This window comes from Artibeus jamaicensis, unplaced genomic scaffold (assembly GCF_021234435.1).
Source record: "Artibeus jamaicensis isolate MK-2021 breed Jamaican fruit bat unplaced genomic scaffold, CSHL_Jam_final contig_354, whole genome shotgun sequence".
Lineage (NCBI taxonomy): Eukaryota > Metazoa > Chordata > Mammalia > Chiroptera > Phyllostomidae > Artibeus > Artibeus jamaicensis.
This window is the reverse complement of record NW_026521803.1, coordinates 3,672,121-3,689,814: the sequence shown is the minus strand read 5'-3', so window position 1 is coordinate 3,689,814 and position 17,694 is coordinate 3,672,121. Positions and strand designations below refer to the sequence as shown.

The window sequence follows — 17,694 nt, the reverse complement described above, 5'->3', positions numbered from 1 at the left end:
GGTTTCTCAAAGTAAGAAATTGATAGGGTGAAAATCATCATGTGGGTGTGGCCGTACGACCTTTTTAGATGATTTTAGAAAGATCAAAGTGTGTGCCTCAAAGCTAAAGACACAAGGGCTTCTGAGAACCCCGAGGGGGTTGTCCCACCGTAGCCTGACTCTGAGCCCAGGCCGAAGAAGGACCTACATCGGGGAGAATTGTGGATGTGTGTTTTGTCAAATGAAGAGTAGTTTAATAAGATTCATAGAAAGTCCACAAAGATTTTAAGAGAAGTATATTTGAAGAAACATTATTAATATGGATGAAAATCAGCAGAGGTAGTTCGAAGTAAAAGAGTCTTTAAAGCCCCCAAGCTTCTATGGTCAGGAAACAGGCTGAGAAGATCATTCAGTTGCACATACCATGTCTTATGGGCTATGAACCGAATCATGTCCCCTGACCACGCAGTCATTCATATGCTGAGGTCCTGACTAATCCCCAATATGATGGCATTTGGAGATGGGGCCTTTGAAGTGTAATGAAGTTTGATAAGATGATGAGAGTGGTACCCCCACGGCAGGATTAGTGCCCTTATAAGATATTGTTCTCTCTACCTATATGCACTTAAAAAAGGCCATGTGAGCACTCAGTGAGCGGTGGCCTTTGGCAAGACAGGAACAGTACTCACCACAACCTGATAATGCTGGGACCCTGATTGCAGACTTGGGAGAAGTAAATGTCTGTTGTTTAAGCCACCTAGTCTATGGTATTTTGTTGAGGCAGCTTGAGCAGACTAAGACATAATGCAGATAAGATAACTCTAAAGGTACAACCAAGAGTTTAAAAGGTGGAGACAAGAGCTGCAGAGAATCATTCCGGGAGAGCAGGACTGGGCCCTCTAGTCAAGGAACTGGCAAGGTAGTAACTTCAGAGCTGCTACAGTCCAGCGACTGCTGTGTGCCCCTCATTCCTCTGCTCTTTGAGGGCGGGCGCTCAGTGCATCCATCTCACCTCTGCATCACTGGTATGTGCTGGGTGTGTGTGGAGGAGACACTTTCTCGTTTGAGTTCACAAATGTTCATATTGAGAGAAACTGTACTAGAGACCTACATCAAAGGAACTTCATCAAACACCTGGACTTTATTTAGATTTGTAAGAATCTGAATCTCAAACTTGAACTTCATGCCATAAAGAGGTAAGATTTGTGGAGGGCTTTAGAAGTAGTATATTTTACTTTACAGGGAAACCGAAATAATTTGTATACAGATTAGAGAGTGAACCATTGCTAAGCAAAAATGGCTACAAATTAATTGAAACTGTTCCAACTGAGAGATGGCATCTCTGTCATTCTCTGTGATTCGGGAGGGCTCTGTGGCTGCTTTGACCGATGTGGTGAAGCGATGCTCTGCTACTCTCTGGACCCAGACCTTAAGATTTCCTGTCTTTTGGACATTCTCCTTGGAAGATGAAATCTCGGGGTACCACTTATGGGTGCTCTGTTCGACAGTCTCCTCTGAGTCTACACTCCCAAACATTGAAATAAAGGTGGCAGGCATGTGAATAATGCCATCCTGGGCCACCTAGACCAGTCCAACCTCCAGCTAAGTGTGGAACGAAAGAATCACCCAGCCGAACCCTGCTGAAATTCTTGACCCATGCCATCACAGGTTATAATAAAGTAGCTGTTTTTAAGCTGCTGACCTTCACTTCGGGGTAATGTGTTACATATGCCAGGTAACTGAAACAGTTATCTGTGCTTAATTTCTTGGACCTCACATTGCATCTAATCTCTTAGCTTTCTACTCCAGCCAGATTGCACGTTTGGGTCTCTCAATATTAGCATGACATTAACAGCAACATGAACACTAACATCTCCTCACCCGTCGTGATCTTTCAGCTCTTACCTTATAAGCAATTTCTCGGGAAATTTCTCCCTGACCCTCTAGATTAGTATCATTATTAAAGTAAATTCTCTCAGAAACAAAACTAATAAAACTGTATTTCTTTCCTTCAGAGCAACTATCTCTGATTATTTCACTAATGGCAGTCTCCACCTTTAGACTGTAAACACCAGGAACAGAGAGTAGGGCTTTTTGATCATCGGTGAATTCCCAGAGTCCAGCAGTATGTCTGGACAAAGTAAGTGCTGAGTCAATACTTGTTAAATAGATGAATGAAATATTTGATGCAACTTATAAGGGCTCTTTTCTTACCACAACCATTAAAAACTGCGCCACAATTCTTCTCTCACGTACTGTGAACATTTGGATTCAGTCACTGTAACTGGGAAAGACAGTGTGACATGACATGAGGCCCCTCCCACTGCCTTGCCCCTGAAGGCGGCTCAGCGCAACTGAAGTTGCTGAGTTCCTTTTTGTAACCCTGGTGCACAGAAGAGGAAGCAGAAGGTTGCTTCTGAGTGTGTGTGGGCATGGGAGTGCAGAGAGAAAAAACAATCAGTGCCCGCTCACATTTATATCTTTGGTGAAAATCAGGGAACTTTCCTGAGCAGCTAAAGAAAGTTGTGGCTCTGGCCAGGGGGTTCAGTTGGCTACAGCGCCATCCTGGTTTGCCAAGGTTGTGAGTTCGGTTCCCTGGTCAGGGCACATATAAGAACCAGCCAATGAATGCATAAATAAGTGGAACAACAAATTGATTTTCTCTCCCTTCATCTCTTTCTCTAAAATCAATACTAAGAATAAAAAAAACCCAAACAAACAGAGAAAGTTGTGGGTGCTCAAATCATTTAAATTACTCCTAGGTTTAAGTTTAAAAGTAGTTTCTAACTAGATTAAGAGCTTTTTTCTACTGTACCCCTTTATTCAAAAGAGGAAGGACCAGTTGCCTGCCTGAGGGCAGATGAGTATGGAAAGATTCTCTCTCCTTCACATGCTCTGCCCCCCACATTGTTTTCTTTATACCTAAATTGTATTCTATTGTTTTTAAAAGTGCATTTTCCCACTTATTTAGTCCTATGGATGTGGAAAGTATATGATGTATTGGAAATAGTCTTTCTTAAATATTTTCTGCTCTATTTCTTTAAGATTTTAGTTTGTCATTTTTGTTGTAAGAGAAATAAGCTTATGTATCTATAAATGTCTTTATAATTTCTGTTTTGTAACTGAAAAGTATTTTCCTTTGACTTGTAAATTTCTACTTAACACTAGTCATCAAGTGGGTCCATATAAAATCTTTCTTTCTTCCTTCCTTTCTTGTAAAATATTTTATTTATTTATTTTTAGAGAGAGAAGGGAGGGAGAAAGAGTGAAACATCAATGTGTGGTTGCCTCTCACACACCTCCTACTGGGGACCTGGCCCCAGGCCCAGGCAGGTGCCCTGACTGGGAATCGAGTCAGTGATCCTTTTGGTTCACAGGCTGGCACTCAATCCACTGAGCTGCACCAGCCAAGACCATGTACAATATGTCATTAAATGAGTTCAGTAGAATTCCAATTAGAGAAAGGAAGATTGCCATTTACCCATAATATCCCTGCTCCTTTTAAAGAAAAACACTCCAAAATGGCAGGGCTATCATCTAGACAGACGTGTTTTACGTCATTTTAGTGAGCGTATACACTTTGCCATTCTACTTCTCTGATTTATCCTCCTGGCCTAAGTGCACAATACTGCACTTGTCCCTTTTGAACATGTGACAGATTAAAGAGCTGGCCAGGAGGCAGATGTAGGCACACCTTTGATCTCTCATCCTTGGGGGTTAAAAGAGGGCAGACACCTGGCGCTTTGAGCAGGGAAACAAAACACAGTCTGGACTGGAATTACCTTAAAAGGAACCACAGCTCTAGCCAAAGGTGCAGCTGGATTGGTTGAATGGGCAGGGAGGGAGGAGGGCCTACCGTTGGGCAGAGGCCACAACGGAGAGTCCCAATCATGTGATTCAGACTATCTGAGGGTTGGTCAGAAACTGGAAACATCAGGCAATTGCACTAAGAACAAATGAATAGTAAGTCTTTTGTAAGGAACATTGTAAGATGTTCAGCTGTGCACTGATACTAAAAGGCAATTGGATGGCAATCGAGAAACCTTTCGAAGAAGGGACTTACAAACTCTTTTACCACTTAGCAGAACTCTCTTTTTATTAACGATGTCTTTCACCTTTACAACTAGGATGTTGTAAATGCTCTTAAGTCAAAATGAGGCCTGGAGCATTTCCTGTGATTTTGGTGAACCTGCATTGCCCCCTGGCGTCTGTGTGCTGTTGTTACACCATCACATAGAAAGTCTAAAGACAGCTAATCAAGCTGTGTAAGGATGTAACTTCTGTTTTATCTGGGATCAGATAAGGTGGTTCGTTACCTCAAATCCAGACAGGATTTGAAAAGATCTGGAATTATATTTTGAAATTAAGACTCTTTCCTTCACCACCATCAGTGGAATCTTCTGAGATTTTCAAGCAGCTTTTAAAATGAATGGATCAGATTCTAACTGGCCAATTTTAAATTTACAAATGGTCATGTGAGAGGCTGCCACACACCTACCCATTTTCCAAGAACCAACCCAGATATCGCCTGTGCTGTAAAGCCTCTCCTGACTTCTGGGTATTTGGTACCCACCTAGCTGTCATGCTTTTCTCTGCTTTCATGCTTCCTTCTCTGGTGGAAACTTGAAAGTGGGGATTACACCTGATTTCTCTTTGTATCCAATGTGACTTGCATAGCATCTGGCAGATGGTATGTGTCCAACAATAATGAGTTGTTTTTTGGTTGCATATAACAATGCTGTTCACAAAATGATCAAGTACATTTCTTGATCAACAGCTACTGAAAGTCAATATAATAACCAAATTGGAGACAGGAGAATATGGTCCTCGTATGGGACTTAGGGTGTCCTTAAACTCCCTGAAACTGTCAGGCACCATGTTAATTATGGTAGAGAGTGGTTAGAAAACCTAAACCTAGCATGTATCTAGCTTTAACAATCTAGGGATCTAGAAAACTATTCAAATTTTAACTTCTATTTATTCCCCAAGGGAACCTCTACTGTAGAGAGATCATGAATATATCAATTATCACCAATTCACTTATAAATTTATTTTGAACATATATTTCTAGGAGTAACTAGGCTTCTGGGCGTTCTTACTGGATATACTCTGGCATGTTGATTGAGGCCATCAACCCAGAGCCGAGTGACGATAAGCATGAGACATTGGTGTCTGGGGCAGGTTGTGTGTACTGTGAGCAGACGCTAAAGAAACTGAAACTATGAATCAAGGGTCAGACTTACCTATGTGTAATGGCTACAGTGTTGTTCTGCTTTGGATATCATTTTAGGGCAGAACAAGTGACCGGATCAGAAGAATTGATTGAATTAGGATGAGTCCAGCAGTTAATATTATTAGCAAGACTGTTTTCGTTATAATATGTCACATTAATACTCTTAGTAAAAGCTTCTTAAATTTGTTTGTTATGCTTTAAATTTAAAAAATTCAAGGAAGAAGGCAAGCATAGTAAAGGCACAATTCATGGTTGTTAAGAGCTTGAACTTTGGGGTCAAACTAAATAGGTACAAATACTGACCACACTACTGACCAGCCATTTGACCTTGAAAAATTCACTAAATTTTCTGTGTCTCAGTTTTCTCAGTTATTAAGATGAGGATGCTACTAATAGCATATACTGTCTGGAACCTAGGAAATGCTCTGTAAGTGTTTGTGAGGAGAACCATGTGAGTTCCCCACTATGGTAGACTAATAAAGATTAAAAAAATTCCATACTGTTGAAAGAGATTGTTAAAACCCCCAAATACAAGGAATGTTCTCGGAAGTGGGGCTTCTCCAGTGCTGGTGTTTTCCCTGAGGTTGGCCTCAGTGCAAACCTGGAAATAAACACATCTCTGACACTCCCAGGCCAGCATGCCGGGGCCTCTGGGAGGATGTTGGGGTCTGTGAATGTCCATCCTCGTTCCATTCCAGTGCAGAGCTCCACCCTCAGAGGTAGACCAGAGCCCGAATGGCCACCAGGAATGGGGGTAAAATCTTCTTTGCCCCTGGTTCTTTAGGAAGGTGTCCAGAATACACCATTATGTCATAAAACTATTTTGAGATGAGGGCTTTTTTCTGAACTTCCTTATCTGCCTAAAAGCAGAACATTGAAAACAACTCAGTTGTCACGAATCTACTCCCCAGGAGTTTCTGCAACCAGAGAAGATGGACTCATCACCAGAGAGAAGAAATGTTACTACATTTAAACAGACATTGTCCTAAAGCTATTATATCTCTCATCTAGTTTCCTAAGGGCCCATTTCTCTTTCCTAAAAGTCATTTGTAAGTGCTTTTTTCTTAGTACGATGGTACGTAAACCTGAAGTTCTAACTGCTTCCTTGAGTCATATTTTTCTGTGAACTCCTGCATGTACATGAATAAAAACCTATCTTCTCTTTCTAACCAGTCTTTTGCCATTTGAATTTACAGGATCCTCATGAAAGATCATCAGAGGGTAGAGGAAAAGCTTTTCCTCCCTGACATGTCTCTATAAGGCTTTGGCCCAATATCGGACCCCACTATGCTAACTCTCTTCTCAGGTCCTCAGAACCGGCTTACCGCCTTGTACCAGAATATCCTCAGTTTAAGAAGTTATGACAAACATAAGTCCACCATAAATCAGAAATAGAATACCCCATAATATTCAATATGTTAATATGTGTACAACATCTTTGAATATTTATAGAGAATTATTGAACAATGAATGACAAATATAAGTGCTAGATAACTGTCTGCGAAATAAAAATAAATCCTTGCTATATTGCACAATCCCAATCTTTAATTCATACTAATTTTAGGGTTCGAAGCCTTCTACATATTTTTCTTATTTGGCACTGTATCTTTATAATCTTCCATAGATGAAGATGTAAAAAGTGAATACTGTTCAGAAAGATTAATCTTTTTACTGTTGAGACAAGATAATCAGAGTTAACTGATTATCAGTTCAACTGACTTCTGAATTTTGAAGTGCAACTTGGTATGGCATTCAGAGAAGTACAAAGCCATATGCAGACTTACACAGAATGCAGTGAGTGGATGAATGGAGAGATAAATGGTGGAATAACCACTAACAATGATGCAAAATTATGCATCCTGTGGGAGTTTGGAAAGATAGATCTTTTTTTTTAAAGAAGAGATGAGACTTAGAAATGGGTCCTCTAATGTGATTTCAAAAGGCAAAGGGCCATCAGTGAGCTAAATGGGGCTGGCAGAGTGCACTCTGGCTTTTGGGGCATTCCAGCACATTCCAGGCAAACCTGGCAACTGATCACTTCCTGGACAGCTGTTTCTCCTATTTATCCCCCCAATTCTTTTTTTGTTAGTTGTCAGCTAAATTTTTATGTGAATGCAATATCCACCCTGCAGAAACAAATTCTTCTTAGAGGTTTTTATTTTCATTGGCAAATGATTTGCAAAAATGTTGATTGTCCTTCTCTAAATCTAAGCTGAAAATGAAAGTGCAATCAAGGGTAACATTGTATTTTGTTTTTGAGAAATTTCTAAGTAATTTCCATCTCAATATCTTTAGATGTAAACAACAATTCTGATTACCCATGCCTGTATTAAGTATATTCTGAAATTAACATTTGACAAATGTCAGGTAAGTAAAGTGGTCGATGAATCACTTAACATTTACTTTTTCCTAGCTAAGCACATTGAGGTCAAGGTCAATTAATTTTATTTTAGTTCACTTTATTAAGAACATCTATGCATGGTGACAGATGTTAACTACACTTATTTTGGTGATCATTTTGCAATATATACAAATATCAAATCATTACATCATATGCCTGAAACTAATATAACATTATATATCAATTATACTTTTTTTAAAAGAGCATGTGAAACCTTTAAGCTGCTTGATCCTGGTTGAAACCAATTAACAGAACTTTTTGACATGAACAATAGAAGTCAAAATGGCACAGAGGGATGTTTCTACTTTTAGAGATGCACAGTAAGAACCATACGGGGGCGGTGCCTAGCCTGGAAAAAACTGGAAAGGTAATTAGATTAGATAGAGAGCCTGGAATCCCAGTAGGTCCTGGAATGGGAAGGCCCAACTCAAGGCCAGGAAGCATGAGCAAGTTGGACTGGATAGTTTGAATGGCTTCTTGGTTATACTGGAACCAAGAAAATATTTGGAGGATTAATAGAAGCTTTGGAGTAGCTGCTGCTAGACGCTACCCACCCTCTACATTTCTGAGGGTGTGCAATTTCCTTAACCACAATAAAATCTTGCTACCACAGTTGGAATTCTCAAAAGAAAAAAAAGGAAGAAAAGAAGGAAGAGAGAAAAACCATTTAATAGCCTCCCCTTGTAAACTTATGAAATCCTTCCTGTGGCATACAGCATGGGTCACCTGGGCCCTTCTCAGTCCCTGTTTTAGCTTAGAATACTCTTGTACCCTCCTCACCTCTCTCCCCACCAGCGATTTCTATGTTCCTGCTACTCTAGACTTCTTTTAGTCAGGTAGCTTTTCCTTCTCATTCTTGCCTTTGGCTTTTGCCCTTTGATATCCCTTCACCTGGAACTCAAGCTAGGACTTTAAAGAAATGGCAATAAAATTTCCCTGGCCACACATTTCGCAGTTGTCCTAAAATTCTAACTTTTTAATTTCTCTTTTTATAAAGTACTTGTAACCATAGTAAAGAATTATATGCATAAACATTAAAACAACAATGACAACAATATCACCTCAGATTATTTGCTTCCTGAAGTCATAGCAGAGCCTGGGTCAGTGTTACTGCTGTGTTCTTAGGAGCAGACCAGTGCCTGGCACACAGTAGGTACTCAAAAGTGCTTAATAAATAAGGAAAGGAATTTTTTTAATTCTGTCTGCTCTTAAATTGGCCATTCATGCTTTCCTGTTTCATGGCTGGACTTGAGCAAAAATGATAACCATGCAATGGAAGTTGATTATTTAAGTCTGAGCTGGAGCAAGTTATTTTCATAAAAAAAGAAAACAGATTTTGAACTTGAACTCTCCAGGAGCTAACTTTCTAAACTAATCTTTTCTCCCACACATACTTACGCACCACTGATGGGAGTGCAATTTGCAAGAGAACCGAAACAAATACAGTTTTAAAAATGTAATTCCATTTTCTACTTTTTAGAATCTATTTTTAAAGAAATAATCATAGATGCTTTTACTCTTGTTTCCATACATTTTATTCCCAGCAGAACAACATGAATAATTCTTTAAAAACTGAGATAATGGGGAGCATGACTTGCTTCCTGGCATGTCATCAGTTTGGCTCAAATAAGCTCATAAAAATTCTCCAAAAAAAAAAAATCGAGATCATGTAACCCATTTGCTAATACTCTGAAATGGCTCCTATTTCACTTGGAGTAGAAGCCAAATCCTTCCAATTGCTAGCAAAGTCCTGCATAATTCATGTTATTTATGAATTTATTGTTCTCCTTTTCTTCAGAACTTTTTACAATGAGACATCTTTGTTCAGGAAAAACAAAAGCACTATTAAAAAGAGGACATTCAGAAGGGAGCTTTGGAAAGTTAATGTTCTGTTTGTTTTACATTAAAAATCAGTTAGGAAGGTTCCTTATTTTTTTCTGAAGATTTTCTAAATGGGGAAAGGTGATCATCCATCATTATTTAGTCCTTCATTTGCTGATTAGAAAGACATATACTAGGAGAAATTTGACTTCTACTTTTCTTCTGCATTTCTCTTCCTTAAAAGTTAAGGAGAACTACACATTATCAGGGCATGTTTAAGATGTTTAGAGACCATGTGCAGCTCAACCCTAGTTCTTATTCTGTATTCCTTTTGAAGTCACGGTGCTCTGCATTCTTGGCTCAATTTCAGCTGCTTATCAATAGTGCAGCAAGCACATCTCCCACATTAGGGCAGATTAGATGCCAAGAAGCTGCGAGAACTTACTGCAAACACACTCCTCTTTAGCAGAGGAGAAAATAGTAGTTCTATTTTCTCACGGTCTTCCAGGTGGGATCTCACAGCTGTTCTCTGTCCCGCCTGGCTGAGCCCATATGTCCTCTCATCTGGGCACTTTCAGTGATATTGCAACTGGTCTTTCTGTCTTCAGCTATTTCCCCTCTTTAATTCATTCTCCTTAAGAGGGACTTCCTTACCTAAAAACTGTTAACAGCTCTCCACTGCCCAAACAAGAAAGTTTGAGGCCCATCTTAGTTTAGATCCAACCTCTTTTTCTATCACTTTCTCCATGAACCCTATTCCTTGGCTTCACTCTTTCCTTCACTCACCATGTATGGGGTTGGCCAAAGAATCCAATCAGTTTTTTTCATAAAATAAGGGACACATTTTTTATTTTCACCAATAACTTAACTGATGTAGATATTTTGAGTATGTCAGCTATCTCCTGCTACTGGCTTCTGGTGGGTAGAGGCCAGAGGTGCTGTTGAACATCTTCCAATGTGTAAGATGGCCCCCCAGAATTATTTGGCTCAAATGTCAATAGTACCAAGAAACTCTGCAAACCACTTTTGACACGGTCAATCAGTCACAGCACCTTCTCCACACACTGTACAAACCTTTCATTGCATTTCAGTTGCATTTCTACCTTTCTTGACATAATAAAGCATAATACCAATAATGTGCACTATATAACTGAAAATGTTGTGCATTTTCTTCCATCTTCAATATTAAAATGGCTGCACAAAAATTCACCAATTTTGATAAGTTTTTTAGAAATGCATGCTGATATGACAGCTGTCACAATTCAACCTAACAAAATTGTTCTGAATGAGATTAAAGACAACTAAGCACTACTAAAATCATCATCTGGAATAAACTGAAAGGACTTTTTGGCCAACCCAATACTTGTGTGCCTTCACTCTGCTGCGGGTGCTGCCCTCTCTGTCTAGAAATCCTTCCCTTATTTATTTTTATTGGTGACTTAGAATGTAAAGTATTCTATTTTTAAACTTCTAAATTTGAAGACAAGATGGCCTATGTTAAATAATAGAGTTTTCCAAAGCTGAATGTGCTCATTTGGAGCTCAGTTTTTCTGCTTGAATTACGAAGACAACTTCTGAAAACTCCTGGGCAGCAGCACCACTGTTCCCATGATCTGTGATTAGATGAACTGATGTGTCTCAGTTGGTAACAACTGTTTTTTACCCCTGTTGGTAAGAGTTTAAAAAATTTTAGAACAGATGCATTTTTTTCTAGTCTTACACTGACAGTTTTATTTCAAATGTTTCCTGAGTGACATATATCATATACAGGAGATTCATCTTCATCCTTCTCACTTTCATACACTTCCGAAGTTGGTATAGACACATTCACTGTGCTGTGCCCCTGCACTAACAAGAAGAAAGCTTGACTAGCGTTGAGCTGTAAGAGCCTTCTGATCATCCTGATGAGTTCACTCACACTGACGTGAACAGAAACTTAGTTTTATGCAGGATGGGAAGCTGCTTCTCACCCTTGTATAATTCTATTATGACCGGGATTTCAGTCAGATGTTGTTCTTGGATAAGTTGGACAACTTCTACTCTTTTGTTCAAAGGTGCAATGCTGCTTGAAGTTCTCCTATGGCATGGTGGCATGGTGGCATGGTGGCATGGTGGCATGGTGGCATGGTGGCATGGTGGCATGGTGGCATGGTGGAGGAGGTTGGGAGGGGGTGGTGAAGCAGAGGGTCCTGGCAGCTTTAAGGTGGCCACAGATCTGACTGTGGCAACAGCAACTTCCCTTGTCCCTTCCTCTATTTTCCATGTGAACAATTTCTTTTAACTCCCTGGGCTCAACTTACTGTCTTTTACAGTGAAGTCTTCCCAATCCTCTTTAGGCACAAGTCTATCCCTCTATTGCATCCTTTAACACTCTGCATATCACTATATGGCCCTTAATACACAATATTCTTTTTTTTAAAGATTTTATTTATTTTTAGATGGAAAGGGAGGGAGAAAGAAAGGGAGAGAAACTTCAATATGTGATTGCCTCTCACATGCCCCCCACTGGGGACCTGGCCTGCAAACCAGGTATGTGCCCTGACTGGGAATCAAACCAGCAACCCTTTGCTTCACAGGCCGGCACTTAATCCACTGAGCCACAGTAGCCAGGGAAATACACAATATTCTAATTATTTATATTTCTGTTACCCTTAGTGACCTGTGCTTTCCTCTAGAGCACTGCTTTCATTGGTTATCTTACACTATTGCTCTTTAGAAGTGTTGATAGAAAATCCCTGTTGATAGGAAAATCATAGGGAACAATTGTAGTTAAAAAATTATTACATTAACTATTGTTATACACAAATTGCTATTATGATGTGGAGGAAGATGATGGTTATAACTAAAACCAGCACCACCGTATTACCTCCATCACCATCACTTCCACCATCAACACTTCCTCCATCTCCATCCCTACCATTACTACCTACCTCTATTATCAGCACCTCTACCACTTCCACGAACTCCACCTCTACCTGCTATCACCACTCCCATTATCACTTGCCATCATCATCTCCACCATCATCACCTCCATCATTATCTTCACCACTGTTTCTACCACCGTTGCCTCTGCTACTTCTACCTCCCTACCAATATCACCTCTACCACCTCTACCTTTCCCACCACCATTACTTACATCACTTTAATCATTTCCACCAAGTCTATCACTTTTTATCATCTCCACCACTGTCAAGTAGCAGACTACTGAGGCAACTTTTAAATGCATGATCTCATTTAATTTTTATAATCTAATTAAAGCAGAATGCTATGGTCTGAATGTTTTTGTCCCCCTAACACTCACATGTTGGAATCCTAATGTTAAAGTGATAGTATTAGAAGGTGGGACTGGTAGGAGGTGACCAGGTTATGAGAGAAGCGCCATCATGAATGGGATTAGTTCCCTTAACAAAGAGGCTCGAGAAAGCTCCCTTGCTCCTCTGCCATGTGAAGTTACATGTGAGGTTGTTCATAATCCAGGAAGCCATGACAGACAGAACATAACCATGTGGCCACTCTGACCTCTGACCTTTGGCTACCAGGACTGTGAGAAATACATTTCTGTTGTTCATTGGCCACTCAGTCTGTGGTATTTAGTTAGAGCAGGCAGGAGGGACTCAGACAGCGGGAAAACTGAGGCCCAGAGAATCACTAACATGGTGTGATTACACAGGTCCGGGAGGAAGTCTGGATTATAACTTGGGGCTGTCTGATCTTGGAGTTCAAGTTCTTCATCTGTAGGCAAATTGTCTCCCACATTTTGAATTCCACGCATTTTACTTTTGCAGCTCCTCTTTCAGTGCTTTTTACATGGTGAGAATACAACAAATGTTAAAATTCAATATTGGATGCAAAAGTCAGAAGCCCTGTAAACACCCAGCTTGCGTACTGAGTGTATGTATGTTTTGATTAAAATAAGGCCCATTATACAATGAACAATTGGTTTTAATATTCCTCATAAAGCCTCTGTCTCAAAACCAGTAACCTGGATTTTAATCTATTTTGTTTCTTGTATTAAATCCAAAGTACTTTATTTCACTTTTGGTTTTAGATAGCAAGGCAAGGCCAATGGTAATCTCAATTATTATAGAAGATATTATGTCTATGTCTGAAAATGTGATTACAAAAGAGGACTATAAGTGGAAGATCAAAAGCAAGGAGGAGTTGGAAAATAATGAGTTCAGTATCTGTTGTGTAATGCCCAGCAAATCGGACACATTTTTGTGAAAGGAATCTAATGCACTTGTGTTTTCACTGAGAACTCTGGTGAGAAAATCTGTTGCAAAGAGCAATGATATCACTTGCCTTTCTTGACTTTCCAAGCTGCAAGTCATGAGCAAAATTTGACATTAGGAGGGCATATTTGCAGAGGCTTGGTCAGAGTACTGGCATTTCAAAGGAAACGAACGGGGCTAACGAATCAGATCTTTTTTTATTATTAATAAGATACTGCCATTTACTTCACAATTTCCTATTTCCTTCATTCCTATTATCTTTGTTCACTTCCATGCCTTCCAGCTATCTCATCCACCCAGTTCACTTCCACCTCCAGTCTTTCTGGAACCCTTTCTCTCACGAGCAATTCCTTCCTTCCATATCTCTGCCTTAAGGAAACTGACTTTTCCTCATTAATCCTGTTATCCTTGAGCCCTTGCTAGTTTGAGTCCACTTCTCCTCACAGGTCAGCATACTTAGAAAAATACATTAATCTGTTGATTAGAAAAGGTACTGGTACAGAGAGATCTGATCAGATCACTGGGGAGGAGCAGGATGGGGCCACAGGAGGTGGCCCAAGGTAGACAGTCTAGGATGGATTGGCCGAGAAGCCAAATGCCTCAAGAGTGCATGGAATTGTGGGCCAGAAAATTTAAAATAAAAAGAGGGCAAAGACTGGCTCTCAGGCTCTCTTCTTGGAGGATGCCTGGACGACCATACTGCAGCTTCCTGTGTTTCCCGAAGGAGATAGTTTGGTTGAATTTTGGATGGGGAGGAACTCTGGGCACAGCCTACGATAGGGCTGTCCTGGCAGAAGGTGGCAGGTTTATTCTCTGGGTGTTCCAGAGGGGACGGGCTCTGAGGCAGGAGCCTGCCGTTCTTCCAAACTTGTGTAGCTTTTGTATCTTTTGTTGTTTTAGTTTGTAAACTAACCCTATAGAAATCAGATAAAAATTAACAAGGGGAAATGATAGGAGAACTCAGGTGTGAAAGAGTTTAGCCTTAACTGATAAGCTTAAGTGACCAATGGATGTGGAAAGCTGTTACTACAAAATTGTGTAGTTTTGAGTAAAAACTCCTTTCCTTTTTCACCAAAACTTTGCCTCCTGAACTTTGCCAAGAGGGTGGCTGTGGGCAGCAGGACCCCACTTGCAGTTTGGTAACAGTTCCATATTTTCATGACATGAATTTCAAAATTCATCAGAGTAGCCAGTGAAAAGTCTCTTTCTTACCCATGTTCCCAATCCCGGGCTTTATTTCCCTGAGGCAATCAATGACTGTTTTCAGTTTTCAGGTGGATCACCATAACTTTGCATTCCCAATGCCACTGATCAATCATTTTTCTATTCCATCATCCTACATACTCCTTTGTTTTCAGACTAAGTCTATTTACACTATTTTCTCTGTTGAATCTACTAACTTTCAGGATATTCCTCATCTTCTCCAATGACTTTAGCCCCTGTTTTACTGACCTTTCCATTCCATCCTCTAAGATTTCAACATTCATGTTTATGACCTCACAAAATATCCTCAAATTTAGTGATCTTTATCTCTAGTCCAATTCCTACTACAAGCCTTGTCATACCTCAGACATCAGAATTTCCCCAAACAACTCCACCTCAAGTATAAAAGTGCTCCTCTGACCACAATCCCTTTTTCTTATACTTTAATCAACTCTTCTGAGGACTGACTCTCCCATAAGGCCATCAGAGAACACTAGCATGTCTCTAGGTCTCTATTTTACCAACTGAGTAAGCTCTCTGTGGGTTTCAGGTATTGTCCTACCTAACCTGGCCCCTAATTCAACAAGAAAACTCTCTGTCCTTTTTGCCAACTAACGCTTATATCTATTCTAATATTACTCATTATTTATTCATTTCTGGGGCACATATAAAGACACTTAACAACCTCCCGTGGCTTCTCAGGGATTCAATCTGGAATTCTCAGCTAAATAGCAAGTGATTTCCATAGTGTGGGGAGGTCATATTCCCAGTGTATCTGTAACCATCACTACACGGACCCAGTGTTTCAGGCAAACTCAAGTATGTTCAAACTAGCTCTTGTTTGAACATACCCTGGGCTTTCCCACCCTCAAGCCATTTGACTGATTCTTCCTTCTGCTTAATCTGCTCAAGGGTTTATCTTCTATTATCTATGCCTATTGAGTCCCATAGACTCTTTAAAATTTTTTTAAATTATATTTTATTGATTATGCTATTACAGTTGTCCCAAATTTTTCCCTTTGCCCCCTATCCATCCAGCACACCTCAATCCCTCAGGCAATACCCCCACCATTGTTCATGTCCACAAGTCAAGCATATAAATTCTATGGCTACTTTAATCCCTATGCTGTACTTTACAACCCCATGAGTATTCGGTAACTACCGATTTGTACTTCTTAATCCTTTCACCTTTTTTGCCCATTCCCCCATTCTCCTCTCATCTGACAACCACCAAAACATTCTCTATATCTATGATTCTGTTTCTGTTCTGCTTGTTTGTTTATTTTGTTTTTTAGATTCAATTGTTGATAGATAATGTATTTATTGCCATATTACTGTTCATATTGTTGTTGTACTTCTTAAAGAAGACCCTTTAATGTTTCATCTAATAATGGTTTGGTGGTGATGAACTCCTTTACTTTTTCCTGTCTGGGAAGCTCTTTAGCTGTCTTTGGATTCTAAATGACAGCTCTGCTGGACAGAGTAATCTTGTCTGTAGGTCCTTGCTTTTTATCACTTTGAATATTTCTTGCCAATCTTCTAGCCTGACAAGTTTCTTTTGAGAAAGCAGCTGACAGTCTTATGGAAGCTCCCTTGTAGATAACTAACTGCTTTCCTCTTGCTGCTTTTAAGATTTTGTCCTTGTCTTTAACCTTTGGCATTTTAATTATAATGTGTCTTGGAGTGGGCCTTTTTGCATCCATCTTATTTGGGAATCTCTGTGCTTGGGAATCTCTGGAATTGCATATCTATTTTCTTCACCAAGTTAGAAAAGTTTTTGTCATTATTTTTTCAAATACATTTCCAATTTCTTGTTCTCTCACTTCTTTTCCTGGCACACCCATGATGTGAATGTTGGTATGCTTAAAGTTGTCCCAGAGGCTCCTTACACTATCCTTGTTTTTTGGATTGTTTTTCCTTCATGCTGTACTGATTAACTTTTTGTTCCTTATATGCCAAATTGCTCATGTGACTCTCAGCTTCATCTACTATACTGTTGATTCCTTGTACATTGTTCTTTATTTTAATTAATGTATTCTTAGTTTCTGACTGGATCTCCTTTTGCTGTTGAGTTTCTCACTGAGTTCATTCAGCATCCTTATACCAGTATTTTGAACTCTGCATCTAGTAGTTTGATTGTCTCCATTTTGTGTAGTCCTTTTTCTGTAGTTTTGCTCTGTTTTTTTATTTGGGATGTGGTTTTTTTTTTTTTTTTGGCTCCTCATTTTGTAACCTCCCTGTGTTTGTTTCAATGTATTAAATTGAGCTTCTACTTTTCCCAGGCTTGGTAGAGCAGCCTAATGTAGTAGGTGTCCTATAGGGTCCAGTGGCACAGCCTTTTCTGTTGCTCAAGGTGGGTCCTCAAGGCACACCCACTGTATGGTCCATGTACACTCTCCTGTTGTAGTTGAGCCTTGATTGCTGTTGGTGTATCAGTGGCAGGGATTACCCTCAGGCTGATTGGCTGCAAGGACTAGCTGTGATCACCATGGAAAATAGGCTGTGCAGGGGTTGGCCCCACAGAGCAGGGCTTACTTCAGTGGGGCTCTGGTACCCACTGAGTCTGCCCCTTGAGTGTGCTGCTTATAAAAGTGATTGGGTGGTGCTTTGATGTTATCTGAACCTGTCCACTGGGTGTGCAGGCTCTAAGGCCTCCTGGGAGGTACAGGTCAAGATCATCTGCTGCTCGTGTTCTGCCTTGTGCTTCCCAGCATGGGCTACAAAGTAATCTGCAGATGGCTGCTACTTGTGCTGGGCCTGGTGGTGCCCAGGAGAGGTCAAACTGCCAACCAAGGTCAGCTGCTGCTTGTGATGGGCTGGGGCCA

At 40.1% G+C, this 17,694-nt stretch overlaps 1 protein-coding gene and 1 pseudogene across 5 annotated transcripts in view; both read right to left on the bottom strand.

The window, feature by feature from the left end:
* DLGAP1 (DLG associated protein 1) overlaps nt 1-17,694 on the bottom strand; it is an 856,099-nt gene that overhangs the window by 103,418 nt on the left and 734,987 nt on the right. The gene's annotated exons all lie outside the window — the stretch shown is intronic.
* On the bottom strand, nt 11,151-11,520 carry LOC119053259 (microtubule-associated proteins 1A/1B light chain 3B-like; annotated as a pseudogene).